The 12,417-nt window shown below is 39.8% G+C and overlaps 1 pseudogene across 1 annotated transcript; it reads left to right on the plus strand.

Annotated features, from left to right (window-relative positions):
- The first annotated feature begins 5,046 nt into the window (after positions 1 to 5,046).
- LOC110482358 (histamine H3 receptor-like) lies at positions 5,047 to 11,843 on the plus strand (annotated as a pseudogene). Its single transcript, XR_013340991.2, has 3 exons — positions 5,047 to 5,322; positions 7,857 to 8,027; positions 9,709 to 11,843. The product of XR_013340991.2 is annotated as a histamine H3 receptor-like (transcript).
- Positions 11,844 to 12,417: the final 574 nt, after the last annotated feature.

Genomic DNA, 12,417 nt, shown 5'->3' on the forward strand with positions numbered 1-12,417 from the left:
TTCGTTTGTGAGTGTGAGGTATATTATTTTCCTTTTTTTTTTTTTTTTTTTTTCTTTCCTTTGTTTAATATATAGAGCTGGCACTGTGAAAGAACTCTGCTTTTGCTATCTCCATAAAGTCTCTGGAGTGAGATACCTGGAGGGAGATACTTGCTCATGCATGTGTTGAATTAAAATTTACGTCCTGTTTATGAACCTAAAGCCATCAGTGAAGAAGCAATACTGCTACATTTTTTAAAGATCATAAAAATACTCACAGAAGCAGTATATTTTCATTTCATAAACTATTATGAAGACAAGAGTGTGCCCTCTCCTTGTTATAATCCTCACAGTGAGCAATATGCAAGTGAACGGACTGCCTACCCTGCCATATCTGTCCTTTTAAAGTTTTAATGTATTTTGTACCTGGCATTGCAGGACAAAGTTAGTAATTCTGAATGATTTTCAGAGAATGAAATTTTGAGATCTGTTATCAAAATTAACAGACATAAATGGTTATTAGTCTTTTCAACTTGTACTCTTTTTTTCACCTGACAGTGATCATGCTTAAATGATATTTAGTGCCAGATCTGTGCACTATGTGATTGCCCAAAAGGTAGGCCAGGCTTGGGCACATGATCATATTCCTGTTGAATGAGCAGAGCAAACAATGCTGAGTTCATACTGGATTGATGATTTTGGCTGGCTGTGTGAGAATAGACAATAGCCTCTCTGATGTAAAGCTCTGCAAGTGCAAAGATACTTCATCAAAATGTCTGGAACAAATTTGACCTGACAGAGTGATTTTTATACTAATAGAGTTCTTTGTGTCCTGTTACTGTGACATTATATGGATTTTCTCTGCCACAGAACAAATATCAAACTCGATTTTTTCAATTGGGGAGCAAGGGCCATATTCACTTCTTGAGAATGAGATTTACACAGGTCTGGAAGCTGATACAGAGATGTCTGAAGCAGCTCTTAACAGAGAAGTTGAATGTCCAGTGCTGAAAGACATGACTAGATGTCTTGGAGGAGCAATGGAGCTTGATTACACCCCATTCCATGTGCTAAACTTTCCTACCTTGTGTTGAGTGTTACAACTCGCCCAGAAGGCTTTCATGGTAAGTTAGTCATTGGCTACCTTTTTTTCCTCTCCTTTTGTGTAATTTTTTTCCTCCTTGTTTGTAAATATAATAATATATGAAATATGGAAAGAGAAATCTGATGCACAGAACAATGAAGAGCAGTAGTCAATTTAAATAGTTTTTAATCCTATTTGAAATGGCTGTAGTAGTGTTTCCATAATAGAGTACTCCTTTGCAAACACGGTTCCAATGCATGGAAGCAGCCTAGTTATATCACAAATGTTGATGGCTTTGAGGAGAATGTCTTTCTCTTCAGAGGTCTGGAACTGAAGACTTCTCTTGCCAGTTTTCACACTGCTGGAAGATTATTGTTCACCATTCATTCTCACTATGCTTCCTTGCCTCACGTAGGTAGTGTTATGGATTGTGAGCCTAATTGCTAAGAGAGGTGCGGCTTCAGGTGGAGGTCATTCAGCACAGCTGGTTTTACTGTCATGAGCTGTGATGATGGTACAGATTTTGTGGGGTTTGTTTTTCTGTGATGCTTTAAAACATCTAAACTCACAGAGTTAAAACATTTCTAGAACAGCTGGTGTACTAAACATCTGTTAAACAGAGCAACTGAAGATGAGCCCAAGATAGAAAGGTATTTGGGTTGTCTGCTTTCTATCCCTATGCTTTTAGTATAAAAATTCACTTTGCATTTTGTGCTTAAAGAATGTTCATTTTGGAAAAAATAACTACAAAATTATTGACTAGATAAACTGAGTCAATGTTTTGCAGTGCTGGAAAACTAATTAGGGAATTTTCCAGGCAGCACAATCTGCAGTGAATTTGAAAAAACATAGCATGGTGAAGCTACTAAAGATCAGTGATTTTAGTCTGTTTTACACACACAGTGTTCAAACTGTTTTCTCATACCACTCCTGTATATGAGACAAATTTGTTGTTGAAAACTTTGCTTAGTGCTCCCAGGGTAAGTCAAATACTGGGTTGCTCTGCTCACAGCTTTAACAACTGTCATGGTCAGGGTCAGGGTGGCATCATAAATATTCTCCTTTGTAAATCACAGATCAGTCATTTTTCAGGGTTATGGTAAGATACTTATTGAGAATTTGTTTTTATGCCCCCACTCAAATGGATGTTTCTTGACAAAGGGTTTTCTAACCCAGGTCTCTCTAACCAATTACTCATCCATTCACTATTTCATATCCTTGAATTCTCTTTTGTCTTTGTAGATATTCAGTAGGCCTTCTAAATACATGGTGACAGTAGTTATATGACTTTGTGGGCTTCAGCTCAAACCACACCAGTTTTTATCTAGTCTGACCCTCTCAGATTAAAAAAAAAAAAAACAACAACAAAAAAACTCAACAAATAAAAATACATGTTGGAAGAAATTGTGTTATCTTTTTTGTTTATTTCTGAAACAAACATTGAACCCTAATGACTCTCCTAATGTCCATGTCCTTTATTTTCCAAAGGAAATACCACATAGATTTCCCCCTGAGTGCCACACAGAACTATAATTAAAACTCAATATCTGATTTATTCCCTAATTATAAAAACGAATGACTACATTCCCCTTGTCCACTAATCCCGTAATTTTATCAAAGAAGACAAGCAAGTTGCTTAGGCATGATTTACCTATGGTAGGTACATGCTGACTGTTCCCAGTCTTCTCCCCCAGGTCCTCAGAAGCACCTTTCAAGGGGACTCAATCCATTATTTTCCCAAAGACTAAAGACAATCTGACCTTTTGTCCTTGTGACAGCATTTGAAAATCATTGCAACATTTACCTTTCTTCAATTGTTGGGACTCTTCCCTTTATCTCGACCATTCTAAGAGGATAGAAAGTGGCCTTGCAAAGGCGGTATGTGGTTCTCTTGATAGCACAGTAGGTTCCGTGGACTTTTATGGGTCAAGTCCCCTCAAGTAATCCTGCCTTACTCTCACCTACTTGTGACAGTTCTCATCCTTGAACTCATTCACTAAGCATGGAGGAAAGGAGACCTAATTAGTCAGGAATGAAGCTAAGGGAGCACTGGGTACCTCAGCCTTATCTGCACCTGCTGTCACAGGATCACTGGTCTGGTCCAGCAAACTACCCATTTTTTTATTATTCACCATTTTGCTGTTAATGGGGTGGCTGATGTTCTTCATGCTGTCCTTGATGTCCTTTACAAACATCAACTCTAGGTGAGCTTTTGTTTTCCTAACATCATTCCTATGTTGCCAGGCAACATTTCTAACTATCTCCTTTTTGTTTTCTCCCTCCTTCAAACTGCTTCATGTGGCCTTTCTGCATTGTAGTCTCCAGGGTTAGCCACTGTTATGATACATCTGCTTGTTTTCTTAAGAACTGGGATGGATTATTCTTGTGCATGGAGGTTGCTGTCCTTAGAGGCCTGCAGCTTCCTTGAGGTCCTTGTCTTTTGGATCTGCTCCCATGGGATTCCCACTACTACTTTCCAAAACAGAAATCTACTCTCCACTGCTACTCTCCTTCCTCATCGCCTTTAGGATCTTGAGTTTCACTACCTCATTATCACTACATCTGAGTCTAGCACTGCTAGCACATCCCCACACAGCCCTCTTTACCACTGAGCAGCTGTTTCAGCTGTGCATCACCCCCATTAGCCCACACAGGACTTGTGTCTGAAAGTTGCCCCTGACAGCCTCCAGGAACCTTGTTCACTGCTAGGACTGGATGTGTTGCGCTTCCAGCAGATGCCATGAACACTAAAGTCCTACATAAAAAGCAGGTCCTGTGGTCCAGAAGCTTTCTTGAATTTCTTAAAGAAGACTTCATCACCTCCCTCAACCTGAGCTCTGCAATGTGCTCTCACCATAATGTCACCCATGTCAAGTGTGGCTTAGTGACTGCACAGGAAGCTCTAGTACCTCCTCTATGCTTCCCAGGCTGCAGCTGTGCTCACACACCTAAGGCAGCTGTGTCTCATTGCCACATTTTGCCATTCCTGAGGTCTCTTCTGTTTCTGTCACCCTACACCTTTTGCTCTAATGAGTCTTTACAACATAATTCCCTTTGTTCCTCAGTAGGGTAGCAAAGAAATGCATCTTTCTCCCCCCACATCTTTCCCACCCTTTCTTTCCTCATTTCTTGCCTTACATCTTCCCAAGTACCTGGCATTTTGGCTGCAGTTTGAAATGCTGGTTACTTGGTGTGCCATGGTGCTGCAGTCAGTGAGTGTCAGCCACAGCCATGTAGTTGTGCAAATCCCACCACAATAAATGGAGTTGTGATGAGGAAGGGATATCTTTTCTCACTTCTGAAAAGGCCGAAAGGCTTGGTACTTCATGGAGCAAAATCTTATCTAGGATTACTTGGGTGATGCAGGATAGGTGGCCCACACCATAAGGACCTCCAAAGTCCAAGTATTTGGTTTGTTCTTCCCAGGGCTTCTGTTTAGGGTGAGCTGAAGAGGTATTGGTGATGCTTCTGCAGCATGGAACTGTATTACAAATGCTCTGTAACCAGCAACACTAAGAAAGATCTCTCTGTTATTAACTGTAAAATTTAAAAAGTGTTATAGCAGCAAGTGGAAAAGTATCTACATTTTAATGTAAGTGAAATAGAGTTGGAACAATTTTAAACCTGTTCACCACTGTGGAGGTGAAAATGAATTGTGGCTTTAGCTTCAGCACAATTTGATGTGCAAAACAACTTACACATTGCTAATATGCAAACTGCTTGACTTTAAAAATAGTTATCTTCAGACGAGCCTTTTTGAGATTAGTAGATAAGGGTCCATGTCCAGGAAAGACACTGATTAGGAGGTGTCTTTTCTAAGGCCAATAGGTGCATTCAGATCAAGACATGTCAGAGAGCCCAGGTCTTAAAGTCTCATGTTCCATTTCTTTGATATTGTAAATATTTTCTTTTATTGTTTCAGTATTCAGCCCAGCCTGTTAATAGACTTGTCTCAACCTTTTGGATAACTTTGCCTGATACAACTTCCTTCCCAGACTGACTTGAGCTGGACAGCCGCCATGCACAACAGCACTGCCGAAATTCCGCACGTGGCTGCGAGGTGTAACGAGACTTGGCCCACCCAGCCTCCGAGCTCCGAGTTCTCCCTGGGCGTGTTGGTGCTGCTGGCTTTCCTCATGGTGCTGCTGTGTCTGGTGACCATCCTTGGAAACATGCTGGTGATCCTTGCTTTCATGATGGACTCAGGCATCGGAGTAACTATTTCTTTCTGAATCTTGCTGTTTCTGACTTTGCAGTGGGTAAGTCAGAGCTGTGGAGCCATGTGCTAACTGTGTTGTAGGAGTCTTAAGAGAAGCACTGGTGTTTATTTTTGGTGTGTTTCTTATGAGAGAACTATTTCCCAGCTGTATCTGGGGGAAGGATGGGGAATCACCATTCCCCATGAAGCTGCATGAAGTATTTTAATAGCCCAATACGTCTCAAAATATGTTATAATAACTGCATTTTTTTCATATAAATACTTTAAATGTTGCTTCAAAAAAAAATAGGAGTGACTATTATATGTGAATACTTCTTGAAGAGGTTATTTTCTACAGTTTATGATTTACCCTTGCCTCTCCAAATATAAGGTGTTCCTCACACACTTCAGAACACCTTATATTTGATAGCTATGTATGATACATCCAGGTAAATTATTTCTCTACATAGTACTAATGGTTTATGAATGTATTACACTACAGCAAGACACTTTTTCACCAGGAATTTTTACTGGCTTCAGCTTAATGCAGGCTATTGATCTGATGGGACCAGTAACATCCTGCTGGTGTCTCTCATCTATATTCCTAATTGGTCCCCTCTTCCCATAGTGTCACTGCAGAACTCCAGGAGAGTTTGTTGCTGGAGTTGCCCTGGATCCAGTCCTGGCTGGTGATGCCAAGTGAGATGATGGTGGAGTGAATGCTTTTTGCAGCACTCCTCCATGGCTGAAGCTGGGGAAACAGCCCATGCAGCTAAGAAAGTTGGACAAAACCTTTGTCCTGTGGCAGATGTGCCGGCAGAAGTCTTGACTTGAGGCTGGCAAGGAGGTACTTCTGCACACAAAGGCTTTATCTTCAGGATGGTCACAGAAACCAATATTGACTGAACTGTGAGAAAGGAAATCGTGGCCACAGGCCTACTGCACTTCTGAAAATACCATCCCCCCAAATGCTATTCCTTTGTCAGTCTGTGTAGTGAAGTGTATTAGTTTAGCCTTTAAGGTTTTCCTTAATTTATACCATTTATAACATGTGTTGCCTTATTCTGGGACTTGCCCCATGGGGCAGAAAACAATGCATGTGATGAAGCCTTTGCTTTCCTGCTAAGGCAGACAATTTGCTGGAGCTGCTAGTTCATTGCCCAGGTCTTCTGCAAAGTCTGTTTCTCCTCATATCTCATAGTTGAGCCAAGAGAGTTAAATATCTACCTTCTGCATCTGTTCTTTGTGGCTGCTGCATCATGCATTCTTAAATCAACCAAGAGGAAATGATTACCATCAGTATTAGATTGGCCTATACAGACTGTAAATCTAAGATTTTTTCTCTGATATTGGTGAAGAAATACTTTATTTTCTGAAATTGCTGTGCTTTTTTTCTTTAATTTATTATGTGTCTAGAATAGTTATAGGGATGTGACTCATGTCTTTTCATCCACTAATTAGTAAAAGTAAGAATATCTTCAAACATCAATGCTTAAAACCTGGGGTTTGCCTCTGTAGTTACATGTATAGCTAGAAGCAGTCATTACTTTTTTGACATGGTGCCAAACATTGATCCCATTGAAGTTCATGAGAAAAATAGCTGTTATGAGCAACTATGAAAAATGAGTATTTAGTACTAAAGTGGTGCTGTTAAAATAGGCCATCAGTATTGAAAGTGCTGTGAGCATTTCCCTGTTAATAACAGTCTGTCAGTTCCTTGCCCTGAGTTTTGTTGTCAGTGGACCACATCACTTTTGATATGTTTAGTAACTTCTAAGACCTTGGAGGACATGTCAAGAAACGAATAATCTGGAGAGTTTTAAATGGATCTTGAAGTGGCATATAATTTTCTATTTGTCTCTGGTAGATCAGCATTTTCAGGAATGTAGAATCAGCTATTGCACCATACTTTTGAAGGAGTGTTAGTGTTAAAATGAAGAAGTTGCTCACTTAGAAATAAAACACAAGCATGATTTTCTTGGTGAAGTACTTCAGTGGAAGGTCTTTTGGACAAAAAACAAATTTAACCAACCAAAATAGTTCTAGAGTTATTCTCAGGTAGTGAAGAAGCATGAGATTTAAAAACGAGAGTTTCATACTTCTGTTGTGTCTGCTCTGTCTCTGGTAGAACACCACACAGACTGCTCAATGTATTGTCTTCATCTTACAAATTCTAACCAATCTTACAGGAATAACTTCAACTGGCAACATCTGCACATGTGTTGGAGGGAAAATTCTAATACAGATGAAAGAATATCAGAATGCAACCAGAGTGCATATATGCTGCAGCACTAATTTTAGATCTTTAGAGAGTCTAAGTTGGTTAGACTTGTATTTTCTTCGTCAGTAAATCTTTCTTTGCTGAATTGCTTTCAGCTCATTCTCAACAATCAGAATACATAAATCCCAGATCTAAGACATAGAAAGTCACCATCAGATTTAATGAGAATTTAGGAACTTATGTATATAAATTACATATTCACCTTAATAGATTTGTTGATTTTTTAACCCAAATACCAAAACAGTCTGTCTCTCTGCTTCCAGGAGTTTGCCATCCCTATGAACTTGATGGTGTCTTTGTGGTTGCTTTCACAGGTGTGTTCTGCATGCCCCTCTACATCCCTTACAGCCTGACAGGAAAATGGCACTTGGGAAGAAGAATCTTTGGCTGGCTATGGACTATCTCCTCTGCACAGCTTCAGTATTGAACATCGTTCTTATCAGCTATGACTGTTTCCTGTCAGTTACTAAAGCTGCAAGTAACCTGTTTAGAGCTTCTCTGATACTTTTTCCTTGGATGGTTATATTTACCAGCCTTTGCCATGTTGATGAGTATAAGCCCGAATTTAATAAAGATAATACCCCTCAAAAATATACAGGCATGTGGCGATTATTAGATATTTTGCAGCCAGATGGGGTGAATATTCTACACTGAACATGCTTCACTGCAGAGCCAATCAACCAGGACTTTTCTCACAATTTCTGCTGCAAGCTGTGGTCCTGTTACTGCCTGAGGAAAAGCAGTCTAGGGGGTAAAAGGGGTAAGGCAGCAGACTGATAATAAAGGGGCAGGGAAAGAGGAAATTCAGAGTAAACTGGATTGGGGTTTGGACCTAAAATCAGGAATGAAAGTAAAAGAGAGTGGAGGGCAGTAAAATAAAGGACCCTGGGGAAGGTGTCTAGACCTGATATGTGGTCAAAAATGATTCTAGATAAGACCAGGAGCAAAAGCAAACAGGCAGAAAGTGCAACAAAAGGCAGACTGCAATAATTGCCTGTAGATATGCAGGAATAAACTCCTCTTTGTGTCTGGAGCAGAACCTCAAACTTCAGACACAATCTGTCTCTGCTTTCTGCAGAGAAACCTACACACTTGGTGTGAGCTTTATGTCTTGGTCCATGCTAGGGATGGAGGCCAGCTTTTCTCACCAGCCACACTGTTAGCTCAAGTGTCAGGGAATGCCACAGAGAACTAAAGGTTCCACCTCTTGGTGTGCGTGAGACTGTCAACAAAACTTCATGCAGTAGAATTTCAGTCTTATTTGGTAATTTAACTTCCTATAACTGCCTTCTTATTTTACTTTATTATTTTCTTTAAGGAAAAAATCTTGGAAACCAAACACCAAAATTTTTGGTGTGTAAGAAGCCTTATGCTGGAAAGCCAAAGACTCAGCATTTACAAATTGCAAAATTCAGAGCACCTATACAAATGCAATTAAGACCTATGGATATTTGTATGATATTTCTAGTGACATTAACTCAAACTTTTGCTATCAATTGGATGTCTAAGCCTGCAGAATTACACATTCGTCCTGTGAAAGGGATGAAGCAGGATGTGAGCCACATTGTATCTATATGTTCTGCAACACATAGTGGAAAAACTGGCCCTGGTGTGGATGTAGAAGGAAGAAAATGGGTGATATTTTTTAGTTTAATCAGCTAAGGGCTGAAGTGCAGGTGTGGTATCTATTCCTTCATCCATATGAATTGTCTAGCAAGTAATTTTCTTATAGGTTAAATCTATGTGCCACCTTCTCTGTAGACCACCATGATGCATACAGTTATTTGTTTGTAAAATGCTGTAAAAAGCAGTGCAGTTTCCAGTGAGTGGGAGTCATGCTCCCAACAGCTGTAAAGTGCTAATTCCTCTGGCACTTCAGACCATAGGTATCTCAAACAAGGCATACCGAATTATTAGGTACTGATGGATGATCGTGTTTCATCCCCTGGACCTGGACCCTGGTACAGTGACATTAACTTTTTGAAAGACAACCATATGCACTCTCAGCATCCATGAAATAAATATGCTTGGGTGAGCTTCAGCTGATCAGCGCAGCCACATCTCTGTATTACCAAGCACCTCTTGAGTTCATCTCCAGCTGCTTCTCTTAGTCCCAAAATGGGTCTTGACAAGTCTGAACTTTTTATGGGTTTTTTCCTCTCACAGGTTATCTTACAGAGCCCAGCAGGGAATAACATCCAACCCTGCCATCAAGATGGTGGCCATCTGGGTCTTAGCATTTCTCCTGTACTGCCCAGCCATCCTGTTTTGGGAGCACGTGGCCGGACACAGTGTGGTAGCGGTGGATCAGTGCTACGCTGAGTTCTTGAACAACTGGTACTTCCTCCTGTGTGCTTCCACCCTGGAGTTCTTTGTGCCCCTGCTCTTGGTGACCTACTTCAACGTGCACATCTTCCACAACATCCAGAGGCGCCAGCGGCGTGGCAGCGTGCAGGACTGCGAGCCTCCGAGGAGCAGCAGCCTGTCCTGGAGGTTTTGTGGCTTGCTGAGGCCAGGGGCAGCATCTTCTTCATCAGAAGCAGAGGACAGTGTTTCTTCTTCCATGAGACCAAAAAAAGAGTCTTTGGGAACTGACTGCTCATCTCCATCCAGAGACAATTCCGTAACCCCAGAAAATGACTTTTAATGTTTCCTTCTGTGCAAAGACCAGATCAAAAATGCAACGGGATAAGAAAATAGCAAAGTCTCTTGCCAGAATTTTCTGTGTGTTTGCCATTTGCTGGGACCCGTATTCTTTACTAATTATTATCCATGGGCCCTTTCAGGGACCTTTCAGGGACCTTGTGTCCATAACTTCCTGTATGAAGCAACCTTTTGGCTTTTATGGATCAATTCTTCTGTGAACTCATTTCTTTACCCTCTCTGTCATGTTAAATTTCGAATGGCTTTTCTGAAAATACTATGTCACAAAAAGTTTGCAACATTGAGATCAGGTTCTTTTTAGAAGGCAGAAGAAAAACAAGGTCCAAGAGGAGTTGGATGAGGGATGTAAGTAGCCACTGTTTGAAATTACATTTAGTATTTTCCAGGAGATTAAACTAGTTGGAAAATCTAAATAAGCCTTCTGTGAAATGTCCTCCTGCAGACAAATGTGCATGGGTTTGTGCACTTTTCCCAGCTATTTTAATTGGTCAGTTAAAGGCTATTGCCTCTGTCTGACTTTTCCTAGTCGTCTATCCACATTACCTTGATTCTGATTGCTGAAAATGTTGTCTTCAATTGCAGTATCACTTATATTTGTGTTCACAGGTGATACTAGTTAAAAATACAATAAGGTTGTATATTACCCATAGGGTCAATAGTATTCTAAAGTTGCTATCTTCTCTGTTCTATTTATTTTGAACAATTTGCATTCAGAACCTGATTTTTGCCCATATGAAACATGCAATGAAGTTACGATTTTTGTTGCCAGGCACATAGCAGGATTACTTCTTTCACTAAAAGTTTTTGGCCATCAGAAGCAAATGGGAACTACTTTCAAAAACTTGGTTATATGTGTCCTCTGCAGAAGGGCAACACTCGCTGATGCAGCAGTAGAGAATTCAGGTGTGTAAAGCATTTCTGTGGATGTCAAACTATTCTGCAAGAAAACAGCCTTCTTCAGATGTGGTTTTTAGAGATCATAGAAAGGGAAGTATTTGTTCTTACTCCTTGGGAGGGAAAATCCAATTCTGTTTCTGTTACAAGCCTTCAGCTGGAGGTTGTGATAAATGGGTATATTTCTTACACACTGTGTAAGGCCATGTTTGTTTTTCTGCATGAGATAAGAAAACGGCTGGCCTGGATGGGATGAGATGTGATGAGAACTGAGAGAGTTTGGAGGTGATCTTCATTCAATACACACTTTCCATACTGTTTCCATACATTTACTTGCATGGCTCTGGAATTACCAAGTATTTACTTCCTTACTAAATAAACAGGTGTAACTTTAAAATGTAAATAATTTATTTTCATCTCATGGTCAGTAAGTATAAGGCTAGGAAATGAATGGAAGAATGAAAACTAAAGAAATGTGAGAGGTATTTGGTGTCCATTTTATCTTCTGGTTTTTTTTTTTGGTGTATATTCATATAGTATATTAGTATATGTTATTTGATAGTCTTCTGAATGTTGTTCTAGGCTGAACTAGCATTTAATCACAGTTACATGTTTTGCTATGCTATATGATAATTTGTATTCTTCTACTTATACACATTACATGTGTATTCAGCAATGTAAGAGGTATTGTCTCTCACATATGAGATGAAAACTCTAATATTCAATACAAACTACTTTAAAGACCTGTTTTTTTGCATTTGTTATAAGATTTTGACCAGTGAGTTGGGCTTGTAACTACTGCTAGAAGTCAGCATTTGTGTATCTCCAAAGCATGTCAGAACATAAAACACAAGAGCCACTACACCCGTTTTCTTTAAGCGCAGCATGTATCTGTCTTTCACTTGCAAAGTTTTTGTCGTTCTTTAAAAATGCAACTTGTAAAGTCAGTAGCGTTGAACATGTGCAAACAAATCCTTCTGTGTCAGCTTTTAGAGCAAATCCTGCTTACATTTTATAAGATATAATTTTTGACTGTGTTAGCAATACAGAGTTAAATATTTCATTCTGGTTAGCTTATCAAAAAGATATTTTTGAAATTTAGCTATTTCTATATGTAGATAAGGACACATAATCTTATATCTATGATGTGTTATTTTTTTTTTTTTCTGTTCTTCCTCTTCCTTGCTCGCATCTTTTGCTTTCTTCTCATACTAGCCTGATCTCTGCCACACCTCTTTGGTACAGGCCACAAGAGCTGAGTGCTGGCATCAACAGAGATTTATTTCTAAGCTGACTGAGGCCTTATGAATTCTGCAG

This window comes from Lonchura striata, chromosome 2 (assembly GCF_050655825.1).
Source record: "Lonchura striata isolate lonStrDom1 chromosome 2, ASM5065582v1, whole genome shotgun sequence".
Lineage (NCBI taxonomy): Eukaryota > Metazoa > Chordata > Aves > Passeriformes > Estrildidae > Lonchura > Lonchura striata.